The 15,119-nt window shown below is 51.6% G+C and overlaps 3 non-coding genes and 2 pseudogenes across 3 annotated transcripts; all 5 read left to right on the forward strand.

Moving 5' to 3' along the window:
- Positions 1-1,383: 1,383 nt before the first annotated feature.
- On the forward strand, positions 1,384-1,477 carry LOC138382188 (small nucleolar RNA SNORD116). The gene has a single exon (XR_011233342.1). It is a non-coding gene; the product is annotated as a small nucleolar RNA SNORD116 (small nucleolar RNA).
- A 3,881-nt stretch (positions 1,478-5,358) lies between these two features.
- Positions 5,359-5,449, forward strand: LOC138382205 (small nucleolar RNA SNORD116). Its single transcript, XR_011233358.1, has one exon. It is a non-coding gene; the product is annotated as a small nucleolar RNA SNORD116 (small nucleolar RNA).
- A 1,531-nt stretch (positions 5,450-6,980) lies between these two features.
- On the forward strand, positions 6,981-7,066 carry LOC138382270 (small nucleolar RNA SNORD116; annotated as a pseudogene).
- Positions 7,067-9,274: 2,208 nt separating this feature from the next.
- On the forward strand, positions 9,275-9,348 carry LOC138382269 (small nucleolar RNA SNORD116; annotated as a pseudogene).
- A 4,833-nt stretch (positions 9,349-14,181) lies between these two features.
- On the forward strand, positions 14,182-14,273 carry LOC138382175 (small nucleolar RNA SNORD116). The gene has a single exon (XR_011233330.1). It is a non-coding gene; the product is annotated as a small nucleolar RNA SNORD116 (small nucleolar RNA).
- The last annotated feature ends 846 nt before the right edge of the window (positions 14,274-15,119 follow it).

The following is a 15,119-nucleotide window of genomic DNA, read 5'->3' on the forward strand; positions in this document are numbered from 1 at the left end:
AGAAGAACGTTGCATGAGGTTTGTGCTTTGGAGCTGATTGGGAAACCGTGTGTCTGGACCGAATGTGGTGCCTCCGTCGGGGTCCAGAGTTGCAGGCCTGAGGGCGGTGGTGTGGCGAAGGTTGTAAGGCTGTGGCCTGCTGGACAGCTGCCGAGAGCTCACTGCACTGGAGCCCCGGGTGGGCGGTTGACACAAGGAAGGCCGGTGGATGTCAGTGTTGTGGCCTTGTGGGCCAGGGTTAGGTGAGTCTGTCCGGCTTTAAAGCCATGAGTGGTCTTCAGTTGTGCCGGTGGGCCCGTGAGGACAGGTTGACTCCCCGAAGGGAGGATGCGCTGCTGGCCATGCAGCGCGTCTGGCCACCTAGGTTGGTCTGCCTCTGCTCTTGAGGCAGTGTCTCTGGGTGATCTCCCCGGCGTGAGGGTGGCGGTGTCCAGTGGCGGTGTCGGTTGCTTTTGTGCCAGGTGCGGTTCACCTGGGAGTGTGGCCCCATTGGCGTCAGATCCCCTGTGAGTGTGAGCACAGCGTGCCATCAGGAGAAGTAGCGGCTGTTAGGCAACCACCCCTGGCCCCTGTCAGCATCCCGCAGAGGCCATGGTTCTCATGCCCTCGATGCAAGGCCTTGGTCTAGAGCAGTAGGGTTTTCACGGGGTCAAGCCTGGAAGGGGTCGAGGGTGACTGGCCTCTCAGGAAATGAGGAACACAAGCGCAGCCTAGCGTGTGAGTCTGACCTAGGCACACGTTCCGAGGACCGCACCAGCCGTTCCCAGAAACAGCGTCTGCTTGAAATCGGGGCTCCGACTAGGACACAAGTCAGGTCCTAGCGGTGGCCACCAAAGAGATCTTGGAAACACGTGTTTATGGGGCGGGTCTGGGTAGAAAACCCCCCGCAGCAGTTCAGTGAAGGGCAGGAAGGTCACCCCGCTGGAAGGAATGGCATGGAAGTGGCGGCCCGTGTCCCTGGGTCCCCCTCTCAACGGTGCATATGCTTTGTGTACACTTCTCAGGGGGAGTTGCCTTGAGAGGCATGCTGTCTGCTTGGAAGGAAGACGTTCGTTTCTTCTGAGGCCCGGAGGTGCTACGGCATGGTGGAATTGGGAATGGCCTAGCTCGTGCGCCGTGCTGGTGGATCGCTCAGGAGGAGGGTAAGCACTCCCTTGCCCCGCGTGCTGATGCTGTCTGCGGGCCCTTGCAGCTCCTCCCAGGAGCTGTCTCTCAGCAGGCCAGTGATGGCTTGCCGAGTTCCACCCCCAGAGGGAACGGTGTGTTCCTCCGGCTCCGTGGCGTGGCCCTGGGTCCTCCAGGGCGCTCAAGGCCATGGAGGTCCCCGGCTGGCCCACCGCCGGGCCCTGGGGATGATACTTCCAGCGTCTGGGAACGTGGCTTGGATCGATGATGAGTCCCCCAAAAAACATTCCTTGGAAAATCTGAACAAAATGAGTGAAACCCACTACCGTCTCTCTCATCGGATCTGAGGTCCAGCACGTTGCCTGAGCCAGAGCCTTTAGGAGAGTGAGGGAGGAATGCCACTGGTACACATTTCCCCATCCACCCAAGGCATCCACACTTGAAGGTCCTCCGTGTCACGGGCATTAGAAACACCCCCGATAGGTGCTGTACACGGGAAGGAGAGCGGTCCGTGCGGTGGGCACTGAAGAGGTGGCGTGGCGGCCAGCGCAGCAGGCCTGAGTATTGGTGGTGGTGCAGGTGGGCTAGGCCTGGCGAGCTGAGGGCCAGCATGTGTGTCGTGATTGCAGTCACACGGACCTGGTCCCCCGCGGCCTGCGTGCGCAAGTTTAGGCCGGGGTCCTCCATTCCCTGATGAGAGCACAAGGCCCAGGCTTCAGGCCCAAGTTGGTGCTGCCTTTCCGTTTGGTGGGGATAGGGCATTGCCAGTGACGAGGAGGCAGAAAGGATAGAAATGGGTGGCGCGGCACCTGTTGGCACCCACTTTGGACCTGCACCCGGCTGGAGGTCTCCTGGGCATTGGGCAGTCTCCCCATCTCCTTCCTCCTGTCCCCTGGGTGGAATCCCTGTGTGCAAGGGTCTGGCGACCTTGGCTGGGGGCGACCCCAAGACAAAGTGGTGCGGTGTGCTCCCGAGAATGTCCATGTCACGTAGCGTGCTGTGTTTTAATGGCGAGGTGATGGCTCTTGCGTGCCTATTTCTGGGCAGGCATAGGCATTGCAAAGGAGGGCCCGAGGGGAGGGTCCCAGTGAATGCTTCCCTTGCCACCCCACACCCCAGGGGGTCCCTGCGTCACATAGGGTGTTGGCTGGCAAGTGCCGAGCCCCACCCTAGTGTGGAGAACTCCTGAATAGTTTCGTTGGCTCCCCCATTGATGGGGCCCTTCCTTGTCTCAGCTTGTCTGAGGTAACATTCTTTTGGTAGCTTGGCCGCCCTTGTGCCAGGAAGCTTGCGTGTTTGGTGTGATGGGAAGGGAACTTGCACATCGCTGGCCCTGGCAGCCCCTGTGGGCTTCAGTGTCTCTTTGGGGTCTTCATGGGCTGTGATGGGCCCCCCGAAGCACACGGACTGTGACCTCCGAGACACGCTGTGAGGGCCAACTCCTGACTTGGGATACCGTGATGTCTCCTGGTGGTCAGGGGTGTTTATATGGGTAATTGGTCGTGGAGCGTGGGGCGCGGAGCGTCTCTGCTCTGTTGGGCAGTTTGCCGTGATGCCGTGGCCGGGATGGGCTGAAAGGTGGTAAGGCGCTCGGATGAAAGAAGAACGTTGCATGAGGTTTGTGCTTTGGAGCTGATTGGGAAACCGTGTGTCTGGACCGAATGTGGTGCCTCCGTCGGGGTCCAGAGTTGCAGGCCTGAGGGCGGTGGTGTGGCGAAGGTTGTAAGGCTGTGGCCTGCTGGACAGCTGCCGAGAGCTCACTGCACTGGAGCCCCGGGTGGGCGGTTGACACAAGGAAGGCCGGTGGATGTCAGTGTTGTGGCCTTGTGGGCCAGGGTTAGGTGAGTCTGTCCGGCTTTAAAGCCATGAGTGGTCTTCAGTTGTGCCGGTGGGCCCGTGAGGACAGGTTGACTCCCCGAAGGGAGGATGCGCTGCTGGCCATGCAGCGCGTCTGGCCACCTAGGTTGGTCTGCCTCTGCTCTTGAGGCAGTGTCTCTGGGTGATCTCCCCGGCGTGAGGGTGGCGGTGTCCAGTGGCGGTGTCGGTTGCTTTTGTGCCAGGTGCGGTTCACCTGGGAGTGTGGCCCCATTGGCGTCAGATCCCCTGTGAGTGTGAGCACAGCGTGCCATCAGGAGAAGTAGCGGCTGTTAGGCAACCACCCCTGGCCCCTGTCAGCATCCCGCAGAGGCCATGGTTCTCATGCCCTCGATGCAAGGCCTTGGTCTAGAGCAGTAGGGTTTTCACGGGGTCAAGCCTGGAAGGGGTCGAGGGTGACTGGCCTCTCAGGAAATGAGGAACACAAGCGCAGCCTAGCGTGTGAGTCTGACCTAGGCACACGTTCCGAGGACCGCACCAGCCGTTCCCAGAAACAGCGTCTGCTTGAAATCGGGGCTCCGACTAGGACACAAGTCAGGTCCTAGCGGTGGCCACCAAAGAGATCTTGGAAACACGTGTTTATGGGGCGGGTCTGGGTAGAAAACCCCCCGCAGCAGTTCAGTGAAGGGCAGGAAGGTCACCCCGCTGGAAGGAATGGCATGGAAGTGGCGGCCCGTGTCCCTGGGTCCCCCTCTCAACGGTGCATATGCTTTGTGTACACTTCTCAGGGGGAGTTGCCTTGAGAGGCATGCTGTCTGCTTGGAAGGAAGACGTTCGTTTCTTCTGAGGCCCGGAGGTGCTACGGCATGGTGGAATTGTGAATGGCCTAGCTTGTGCGCCGTGCTGGTGGATCGCTCAGGAGGAGGGTAAGCACTCCCTTGCCCCGTGTGCTGATGCTGTCTGCAGGCCCTTGCAGCTCCTCCCAGGAGCTCGTTCTCAGCAGGCCAATGATGGCATGTTGAGGCCCACATCAGTGCCCCTGGCAGTTCCTGTGGTCTTCAGTGTTTATTTGTGTGGTGAGCAGTGAGCGGTAATAGGAAGAGGTCATCAGTTCCCTTTTTGCACCTTTAAGGACACAACACTTAAATGCCATGCTGACCTGCACATGGGCATTGGGAAGTCTCCCCAGTCCTTTCTCCTGTGCCGTTTATTGAACCGTGTTGTGCCAGGGACTGGCAAGAAGATTTAGGTGACCCCAGAGTCATGGTGTTGCAGTGTCCTTACAAAACCATCTGTGTCATCGAGTGTCTTTTGTTTTTATTGTCTAGTGATGGCTCTTGCATGGCTATTTCTGGGCAGACTTAGGCAATCCAAAGGATATCCCAAGTTTACAGTCACAGGGATTGCTTCTCTTGCCCCACTACAGCCCAGCGGGTCCCTCCATCACTTAGGGTCTTGACTATCACCTCCTGGGCCCCACTATATTGGTGACAGCACCCGAATAGGTCTGCTGGCCTTTTCCCTTTGGCAGCTTGTGTGAGGTAACATTCATTTTGGAGCGTCCATGGGCATTTGTAGTAAGCTTGCATTTTCAATGTGATTGGAAGTAAATTTCCTTGTCTGTGGCCCTGGCGGTGGCATGGGCTTCTTCTTGTTCCTATATAATGTGGGTTTTTTGTGAGTCTTCCTAATCTCATGGAGTGTGCCATACCTTTTCCCATCCTGTTTCATCTATTTGTTTGGTATAGCTTGATTTTTCAGTTGTTGGATGTCATTAAATGTGTAATTCCTCATCTCCCATTTGGGTACTGGGAGGCACGGGCTGTGAAATTCTCATGGATGCATGCACAAAATCGGGAGGAACACAAAGCTTAAATGCCACGTATAGGCACTGGCGTGTATCACATGGCTCCCTAGAAAGTATCCCTATAGAAATATGCCAGTGACATTTGTCTGGTCTGATGACCAAGGAAAGGGATTTTTGCAATGCGTATTTGGGTGTCGAATTTGTCCTTATCGAAAACGTTCGAGATAGGAACATATGAACATCATTCATATGTTATTGAGAGCTACAGGCCCAGGCACTCCAGAGCATGCATCTATGCAAAAGGGAAAGCACACAAAGTGTAGATGCAGGTTCTTCATCAGGAACGTGAATCACATTGGCCTGTCACCCTTTGTCACTGTCTGCTGTTCTAAAGTGGACCCGTGTTCTTTGTTCTTGCCCAGATTGTTTTCCCATGGAATGAACAGCAGCCATCTCTAGAGAAGAGCTTCATACAGTGTTGTTGCTGGCCATGTGAAGAGCTCCCATACACATGTGGCACGGAGTACTTCAGGTGCTCCTAGATCTGTCAGCAAGGTGAGCACCTCTTTTCCACAGCACACAGATTTCCCAAAAGCACAGGGAATGTGCATGGATCACTGATGACTTCACGTATGCATTCCTTGGAAAGCTGAACAAAATCAGTGAGAACTCTATACCATCATCCTCTTCGAACTGAGGTACAGCGCTTTGCTGCCACATGGAATAGTGAGAGAGCAACGGCTTCCATTTGTTCCTGTGGCTGACACCTCTAGGTTAGTCTGGGCTTGGGATGGGGTCCTGGTTGAGCAATTGGGAGTCGCTGGGCAATTAGCAGTTCCCAAGGGAGTGGATTGCTGTGTGGAATGACTGCATTTGGTTATGGCGGGATAGCACGCCTCCAGTGGTCGGGGCTTTGCGAGTACGCAGGCACACAGGAAGAGTTGGTCTTAGCCTGCCTCTGAGTCCCTGAACTGGTCCTTGGTGTCTTGCCACCTAAGGTTCTTGTCTCCCAGACAGACGTGGAATGTGAAATCCCTTAAGTGCTTGTAAGGAGGTGTTCAATTCAGCCAATTTTGTTTCCTTTGTACTCTGGAGATTTGTATGATATAATTCGGTGGATGTTCAGAGGATGCCTAATGAGTGCTGGTCTGGACTCATTCACGAGATATTTTATGCAGGAAGGAACAAAAGAATACACTCCTGAGGCAGCATGTAATATCTACTGTGATGACAAATGATGTTGCAGTAGATTTGTGGGAGATTTTGAGTCATGGCTTTTCGGATAATGTAGTTCTATATCATGATTATCATTGATAGGAGCATAACGGATGTGGTCTTTCATGTGGCCAGACATACGTGCAACATGAAACCCTATAGGTGACAAAAGGAGATGTTCCATTTAGCAAATTTTGTTTGCCTTGTACTCTGCATATTGGGTGTGATATAATTCCAGGGACATTGACCAGTGGACCAATAAAGTGCTCGTCTGGACACATGCACCAGGTCACTTATGTGAGTGGGACAAACAGAATACACTACTGAGAGGTAAGATCCAATGTTAAGCGGATTTTAGTATTGTGGGCTATGCTAATTCTGTTTCAAAATAACACAGAACTTCCTTGGTTTAAAGAGGTGTTGCCTACTACAGGGAGTTTTAGGCATCGGTCATCTGGCCACCTGGTATCTAACTTTTTATGCACCTAAACATTTTTTGCTGGCCTCCACGTCGAGCGACCTCAGACTCTCTGTCTGACTGATGACAGGGGCATGTTTTGCATGAAAAGACATTTAGAGAGCTCATCCCTCCTGCAAGTTTGAGAAACAGACAGCCATACTTCTCCTAACCACATACATATGGTCTCTTGCCCCAGGACAACATGGGCCAGGACCTGGATTTGACGTGGGTGAATTCAGTCTTCTCCCTGGAGGCTTGACAAGAAGGAAAGGAGGTGCTAGATATCATTCTGCCCTCCTGTCCACAGGTGCCTGTGGAAAGTCTAGTATCAGTGAGGCTTGTGTTCTGAAGTGTTATCCTTTTCATTATGGCACCATGACCTTTCGATGACAGTGAGTGCCTAGTAATGCTGTTCATTCCTGGGTCTGGTGGCTGCCTGTGATGCCGTTCTCCATGTTTAAGCAGTGTGCGTAGGTTCGTTCCAGGGTAACAGAAAGCTGAACAAATCGGTGTCTGCCCCATATCAAGGGCTCAAGGTCCCCTTTTCTATACATTCCTGGATCTATGATAACTTCAAAAGGAAATGGATCTCCTTGGAATGTGAGCAAAATGAATGACCAGGCCACTTCTGTGAGCTGAGGTCCAACATGGGCACCATGCCAGGCACACACATGGAGGCAGTTCAGTGGGTCAGGTGGTAGTAACCACAGGGACTAGATTTGGGGGATACGTCATTTAAAAGCTATCTGATTGCATCGACCAAGGGGAAATGAATGGTGCATGTTCCCTGAATATCAACATGTGGGGTAAAGTGGAAACTCTTTGAGCATTTCGGTGACAGCCATCATTACACACAGTAGAAGGGAACCCTGGGGCACAAGCATGTGAAGAGGGATACCCAAGTGCAGTGGTCCATTCACATGTTTGTTGGGGCCAGCAGAGTCTGCCCAGTGAGGATAGCTCTTTTGAGGACCCTGACGTGCTTACAATCCCAATATGTTGTGAGGTTGTTCTTGTCATTTTCTTTGACATGGAACCGTTCCCTGTAGATTCTTCAGAGGAACTGCCAACCGAGTCAATCAGGTTGCACCCGTTGTTTCTTTATTAGTTTGTTTTCCCCAGGAACAGAGCAAAGGAATTCACTTCCACTGAGCTATGCTTCTGCATGGGTGTAGGCCTGGGGTGTAAAGCCAACCATGGATCAGAAAACATTTGCAAACACATGAAAATCAATCAGTCCATCAATCAGCGGATTCACCCAGTAGATCGATCATTCGATGGATGCATCAAACATTCATGGATCCATTGATGCTTTCACCTATACTGAACACATTGAGCCTCTGCACTATGGTCATTTACACCTAAACGATAGGGTCTACCACACAGGCACACAGCATATCCATCATTTTGGGCATTCTCTGTTATTAGACGAGACTCCCCACGTGTGGTTGGGGGTGTGTATGCCTAGGTGATGGGCAGTCAGGCCATTTTCCGTAAGGGATTTGTGCTCCTGTAGCTTTCCGTGTCCTCAAGGGATCCTGGAACCCCTTCAGCACAGATTCCAAATGTGATTGTACGTTGGAATGCAGACTTCAAGTACATTCTGCATCCAACCTGTTCATATGACAGATGAACACATTTCCAATTCTTGGTTCGTTACATGGATGTTATGGCCACTTTCTCATACTTTCAGTGATTTTCCACGGTGTATCAAGGGATAGGCAAGCGATAAAATGAGCAATGTCGAGGGGAGTGTGCTGAGAGCACATGGAGTGGGGTGATTTCAGGAAAGTTGTGTCCATGTTACTTTGATCAAAGAAGGGAGCCTGATTCTTATGGGAAAAGACATGGTGTCAGGAGTGTCTCAGTGAATTGTTACAACTTATTAGTAAAGCTAAGTCTTCCAGTAAGTCTCTTTTTATTTTTATATTTTTCCCAGAGTGCCCAAGTTTCCCTGTTCTTTGCAGTTTGGGTGTTACCGAATGACCCGGCGGGACCTCACTAGTGAACACGAGCAATATGGGTTTGTCATGTGTACAGGCTGACTGAAGTGGTAGCAGGAAAATAGAGGCCTCCTGAGGCAATAACCCAATTCTGGTCAGTGCGTCTTGGGAGGGTTTGGAGCAATTTCTGTGACTTCTTTAAGGAATGAAGAAATTCCTAGGAAGTTCCAGGAATCACTTCGCACAAAGAGTGTGAGGCATTGACGACGTGAGGAGCCATCATGGGCTTCTGTCTCCTTGACGTTAGGGCGGCACATTTAGCTCAGCATTGAGCAAAGTCAGACACATCCGAGACGGATGATGAAATTAGTATGCTACACGCACAGAGTCATAGTGGTGGGAACACAGGCAGCCCTGTCTTGCGGTCATCATGCCCCAGCCACACATGGTAAGCACCGGGGACTGGGCCCCTTACCTTTACTCATGCCAGTTTGGAAAAGGAACACGCATGGTCCCCGCATGCCCACAGATATTATCTCCCTCCACAGGATGCAGGGAAGTTTGATGTGGGCTTCGAAGGGATGAATTTCTCTCCTCCCCGGTGTGGCGACGTGAAGGAAGAGTATAGGGAGCAGTTCTGCCCGCGATCATCCCCAAGGTCCAGTGTGAATTCTCCCCTACGGTAAGGATCTTGTCCTGGGATCAGCGCCGCACCCCGTGGGGAGGGGATCGTGACTCTGCCTGGAGGTGGGGCCCATACCGTGCTAGCCAGCCGTGGGGCCGGTCATTGCTTGTGGTGCCGGTCTCGCTGGTGGAAGAGTGTGGGTTGGCGAGCCCCAGGGTGACAGAGCCCAGTGCTCAGTGTCTGCCCCAGATCTGGGGCTCAAGGTCCCTTTCGTACACGTGCCTGGATCGATGATGTCTGAAAAAAATGGAAACTCTTGAAATCTGAACAAAATGAGTGAGGACTCGAGCTGAGGTCCGGCACAGGTATCGCCATGCTAGTAGGTTGGAGGGAGCTCAGTTAGTACAGCTAGGGGTACAGAAAGACCTCTGATGTTTGAAACCTAAAACGTTCACGTATGTTTAGGCAAATTACTTGGGTGATTGTGTGTCCCTTCCCCGTTGGTGGCTTAGGGTACCATGGAAACCCTTTGAGTGCATAGCCGGTGACTTCCTTACCCCGTGCTCTGCAGACCCTGGGGAACTGAATGGGAATTAGCGCTACCCCTGGGAAATCATTATGCCTACCCATGGGCCAGTGTCCTATTTGGCTGAGCTGGTCAGCGGTTCTGATATGTGAACTCTGTTCTCTCAGGAGGGCAAAGATATGAACCATATACAAAGATGGGACACCATTTTTTTTCTGGTCAATTTTGTTTACATGAAAGTACTGCCTGTATGTTAAAAAGACGCACCCTGTATGAAATCTCAGTGGTCTGTTTTATTAGTATTTACATTGGCCACTCAGTCATGGATATGGCCGCCTTGGCCCTTGTGGGTTTTGTCATCAACCGAGCAAAACCCTTTGAGCCTCTTGTGTTGCCACCTCTGTACATCATCCATAATTTCTGAAAGGGACATTACTATATATTTGAAATCCTGAACTTTTAACCTGGATGGTATGGGCCATCCTCCTGGGTCATCAATGGGTTTCCATCATCTCTGAAGTAATGGCAAATGATATTACAGTGGATGTGTTAGGGAGACTTTGAGTTAGGGGTTTTAGGACACTGTATTTCTATGCCTTGCTCATGAGCAATGTGAGTATAATGGTTCTGGTCTTCTATGTGACGAGAGAGACGTGGAATGCAAAATCCTAGAAGTGCTTGCAAGGAGATGTTCCAATCCGAAATTTTTTTTCCCCTGTACTCTGCAGATTGGATGTGACATAATTGCAGGCACATTCACTGGGGGACTAAGGAAATGCTGGTCTGGACACATGCTCCATCTCCCTGATGTGAACAGGAGGAACATAATACCGTCCTGAGGTAAAGTCCAATTTTGAGTCAATTTAATTTTGTGGGCTATGCTAATTCTGTTTCAACATAACACGGGACTTCCTCTGTTTGTAGGAGTGTTGGTCACTACGGGGAGATTTAGGCATTGGTCAACTGGTCAGTTATCTAATTCTTCAGATGCCTAAATATTTTGTGCTGGCTTCCACGTAGAGCTTCCTCAGACTACCTGTTTGAGTGATGACAGGAGCATGTTTTCAATATGATGACATTGTGATAGCTTCTCCCTACTCGAGTTTGAGAAACACACCGGCATACTTTTCCTAACCCCTTATGTGTTGTTCTTTGCCCCAGGATGACGTGGGCCAGGACCTGGATTTCACATGGGCCAAATCACTCTTCTGCCTGGAGACCGGACGAGAAGGAAAGGACGTGCTGGGTTTCATTCCACCTTCCCATCGTTATGGGCCTACAGGAATTCTAGTATTGGTGAGCCTTGTGTTCTGAAGTGTCATCCTCTTCCTTAGGGCACCCTGACCTTTCAAGGACAGTGAGTGCCTGGCAATGCTGGCCCCCATGGGGCCAGTATCTGCCTGTGATGGTACTCTACACACTTCAGCAGTGTGGGCAGGCCTGTCCCAGGGTGACAGAAAGCTGACTGCATCAGTGTCTGCCCCACGTCTGTGGCTCAAGGTCCCCTTTTGTAAATGTGACTCAATCGATGATGGCTTAAAAAGGAAATAGATCTCCTTGTAATCTCAAAAAAATCAGTTACCAGATCACTTCTGTGAGCAGAATTCCAACACGGGGACCATGCCAGGCACACACATCGAGGCAGTTCAGTGGGCCAGGTGATAGTAACCACAGGGACTAAGTTTGGGGGTAGGTCATTTGAAAACTGTGTGATTGCATCAATCAGGGAGAAATGAATGGTGCATATTCTGTGAATATTAACCCGTGGGGTAAAGTAGAAACTCTTTGAGAGTTTGTGTGCCAGACACCATCACACACAGCACAAGGGAATCCTGGGGCATGAGCACGTGAAGAGGGAGACCCAAGGGCAGTGGCTGCACCTACAGTCAGTCCATTCACACATTTGTTGGCACCGGCAGAATCTCCCCAGTGAGGATAGCTGTTTTGAGAATGCTGCTGTGCTCACAGTCCCAAGATGTTGTGAATTTGTTCCTGTCACTTTCTTTTACATAGAACCATTCCCTGTGGATTCTTCACAGGAGCTGCCAGCCGAGTCACTGATGTTGCACCCGTTGTTTCCTTTTTAGTTTGTTTTCCCTATGAACAGAGCAAAGGAATTCATTTGCACTGAGCTCTCCTGGGGGTCTGCTGGCGGTGTTCAACCAACCATGGATCAGAAAACATTTGCAAACACATGAAAATCAATCAGTGCATCAAGTGGCAGATTCAGTCATTCTGTGGATGGATCGAACCTTCCTGGATCCATTGATGCTTTCACCTGTACTGAACACGTTCACCCTCTGCACTATGGTCCCTTACGCCTAAACGATAGGATCTACCACACAGGCCCACAGCCTATCCATCGTTTAGGGCATTTTCCGTTATCAGAAGATGACTTCCCACACATGGCAGGGGGTGAGTGTCCCTAGGTGATGGGCTGCCAGGCCATTTTCCATAGATGTCTTGGGCTCCTGTAGGTTTCCATGTCTTCAGGGGATCTTGGAACCCCTTTGGCACATATTCCAAGTGTGATGGTACCTTTTAGTGCTGGCTTGAAATACATTCTGCATCCAATGTGTTCAGATGTCAGATGATCACATTTCAAATTCTTGGATGGTAACATTGATATTATGGCCACTCTACCATAATCTCAATGAGTTTTCACTGTATTTCAAGGGATAGGTGAGCAATATCCTAAACGATGTCGAGTGGAGTGTGCTGAGAATACGTGGAGAGGGGTGATTTTGAGGAAGTTCTGTCCATGGCACCCTGATCTAAGATTGGAGCCTGATTCCTCTGGGCAAAGACACAGTCTCAGGAGTGTCTTAGTGAATTGGTACAACTAACTGGTAAAGCTAAGTCTTCCAGTAAGACTCTTTTATTTTGTTCCCAAAGTGCCTGAGTTTCCCTGTTCTTTGCAGTTTGGGTGTGACCGAATGCCCCCGTGGGAGCTCACTGGTGAACCTGTGCAGTTTGGCTTTGTCGTGTGTACAGGCTGACTGACGTGGAAGGAGGAAAACAGTAGCCTCCTGAGGTAATGACCCAATTCTGGTCAGTTCATCTTTGGAGGCTGTGGAGCAGTTTCCATGACTTCCTTAAGGAATGAAGAAATTCCCAGGAAGTGCCAAGAATCATTTAACACAAAGAGTGTGAGGCATTCATGACCTGAGGAGTCATCATGGGCTTCTGTCTACTACACGTTAGGGCAACACATTTAGTTCAGCATGGAGCAATGTCAGAAACATGGAAGGCGGATGATAAAATTAGTATGATTCATGAACAGAGTCATAGTGGTGGGAACACAGGCAGCCTTTTCTTGGGGTCATAATTCCCAAACATCACAAGGTAACCACCATGGAATGAGAGCCCCTTACTTTTACTCATGCCAGTTTTGAAAAGGAACACACATTGTCCCTGTATGTCAACATATATAATGTCATTCCACCAGACACAGTTAAGTGAGACCTGGGCTTCGTGAGCATCAATTTCTCTTCTCCCCAGTGTGCCGATGTGAAGGAAGAGTATAGAGAACAGTACTGCTCGTTATTCCAAAGGTCTTGTGGGAATTTTCTCCTACAGTAAGGATCTTTTCCTACAATCACTGCCCTGCCTCATGGGTAAGTGATCATTACACTGCATGCAGACAGGGTGCCGGATTGTATGGGCCACCTTCATGGGTCCTGAATTTGTTTCCATCATCGCTGAAGTGATGGCGAATGATGTTGCAATGCATGTGCTAGGGACACTTTGAGTCAGGGGTTGAGGACAATGTATCTCTATGCCATGCTGATCCAAGATGTGAGCATGAGGGTTCTGGTCTTCAATGTGCCCAGACAGACATGGAATGTAAAATCCTATAAGTGCTTGCAAGGAGATGTTCCATTTGGAAAATTTTATTTCCCCTAACTCTGCAGATTGGGTGTGACATAATTCTGTGGATCTTCCCTGGGGGCCTAAGGAAATGCTGGTTTGGACACGTACATGGGTTGTCTTATGTAGACGGATCCAACAGAACACACTCTTGAGGTAACACCAAATTTAGAGTGCCGAAGGCGTATGTAGTGCATTGTGAACATGCGGTACACGAATGATTTCCTGGACTCCCAGGCCAGGCCGTGGCCATTGGGCCAGGAGTCTCGGTCTTGTCCCAAAGCCAGTGGAGGTCAGAGGCTTCCTGGTCAGCTGCAGAGTCAGCCAGGGCCTTTTGGAACAGCATTGCGGGCACCGAAGCAAGGGAGTTGGGAGCATTCTTCGCAGCGGCGGTGCCCGGTAGTGGGATGATTCCCCATATGCTATTACATGCCTCATACCTGTGTGAGGGTCATGCTTAGGATTATGATTCTCTGAAGCGGTGAAGCCGAGGAAGCCTAGACACACGCCAGAGATAGCTGAGTAGCGGAGGCAAATGCCATTTCCCTTGGGATCTGGCTACCCGGGCCCCTTGTGAAGAACGCCCGTGTTTCTTCTGCACCGGGCAGGTGGCGCTGTCATGGAAACAACCCCAGTGGCCGCGTGGGACGTGGTTGCTGTTTTGAGATCTCCGGAAAGACCGCGGAGCCCGTGGACACGTGTGTCGTGGGAAACTGCACTACCCGACACGAAGGTAAGCATCTCTGTCCGCAAACACACTGACTTTCCTAAGTTGCAGGGCCACAGGATGTGCGTGGATCGATGATGACTCCCAAATACGCATTCCTTGGAAAGCTGAACACAATGAGTGAAAACTCTACACCGGCGTCCTCATCGAACTGAGGTCCAGCAGGCTGCTCTGACAGGGAATAGAGAGAGAGGGATGACCTGCTGCCGTTTGTCCACGTGTGTGGCACCGGGGGGTCCGTCCGAGTTTAGAATGTGGTCTTCATTGCGGGCGGGGTATCCTCAGAGCAGTTGGCGGTTCCGAGGCGAGCGGACGGCTTGTTGGAATGACCGTGGCCAGCCGGGGTGGAGTTGCACACCGCCAGTCAGCTCTGGCACGTGAGTGTGCAGCTGGCATGGTTAGATGTAGCCAGTAGCCTGCCTGTAAGCATAAAGGGAGTTCCTCGAGGTGATGCCATTTAATCGCCCCATCCCCCAGTGGAAGACGTGTCCTTGTGTTCGGGAAGAGAGCGCCAGCTTAGGCCGAGGATCTCGGAGTGTGTGCAGGGGTTGGGCGGCATCCTCGCCAGGCAGCGTTGGGGGATGGTGGGGCCTCCGGTTTCTGCTTCTGTGAGGAGCCCTGAGAAGGTCTGCGTGTTGAGCCCATACATCCAGAGGGGTCAAAGTGGTTCTGGGGCCAGCGATGGCTCCCAGCAGATGGAAGGGGTAGAGTGCCACGGGGGAAATCTGTGACCCCTTCGTGGGGAGTGTGTGAGTTTTGTGAGTCTGCTTTGGGCGTGGAATGGTGTCCACGGAGTGGCAAATGCCACACCGGCCCCAGAATGGTGGGAGTGGGATGCCGTGCCGTGTGTCTTGTGAGGGCAGGTGTGCAGATGGCGTTGGTCTCTTGAAGGTGTCCCCTCCAGAGCCTGACTGGGTATTTTTTGTGTGTGTGTGGGTGTGTGTCCTGTCCATGTGGCACCCGGGGCTCGTGTTGGCCCGGAATTCCTTTCAGGCAAAGTTGTGTA

The sequence above is a fragment of the Eulemur rufifrons genome, chromosome 3, assembly GCF_041146395.1.
Source record: "Eulemur rufifrons isolate Redbay chromosome 3, OSU_ERuf_1, whole genome shotgun sequence".
Lineage (NCBI taxonomy): Eukaryota > Metazoa > Chordata > Mammalia > Primates > Lemuridae > Eulemur > Eulemur rufifrons.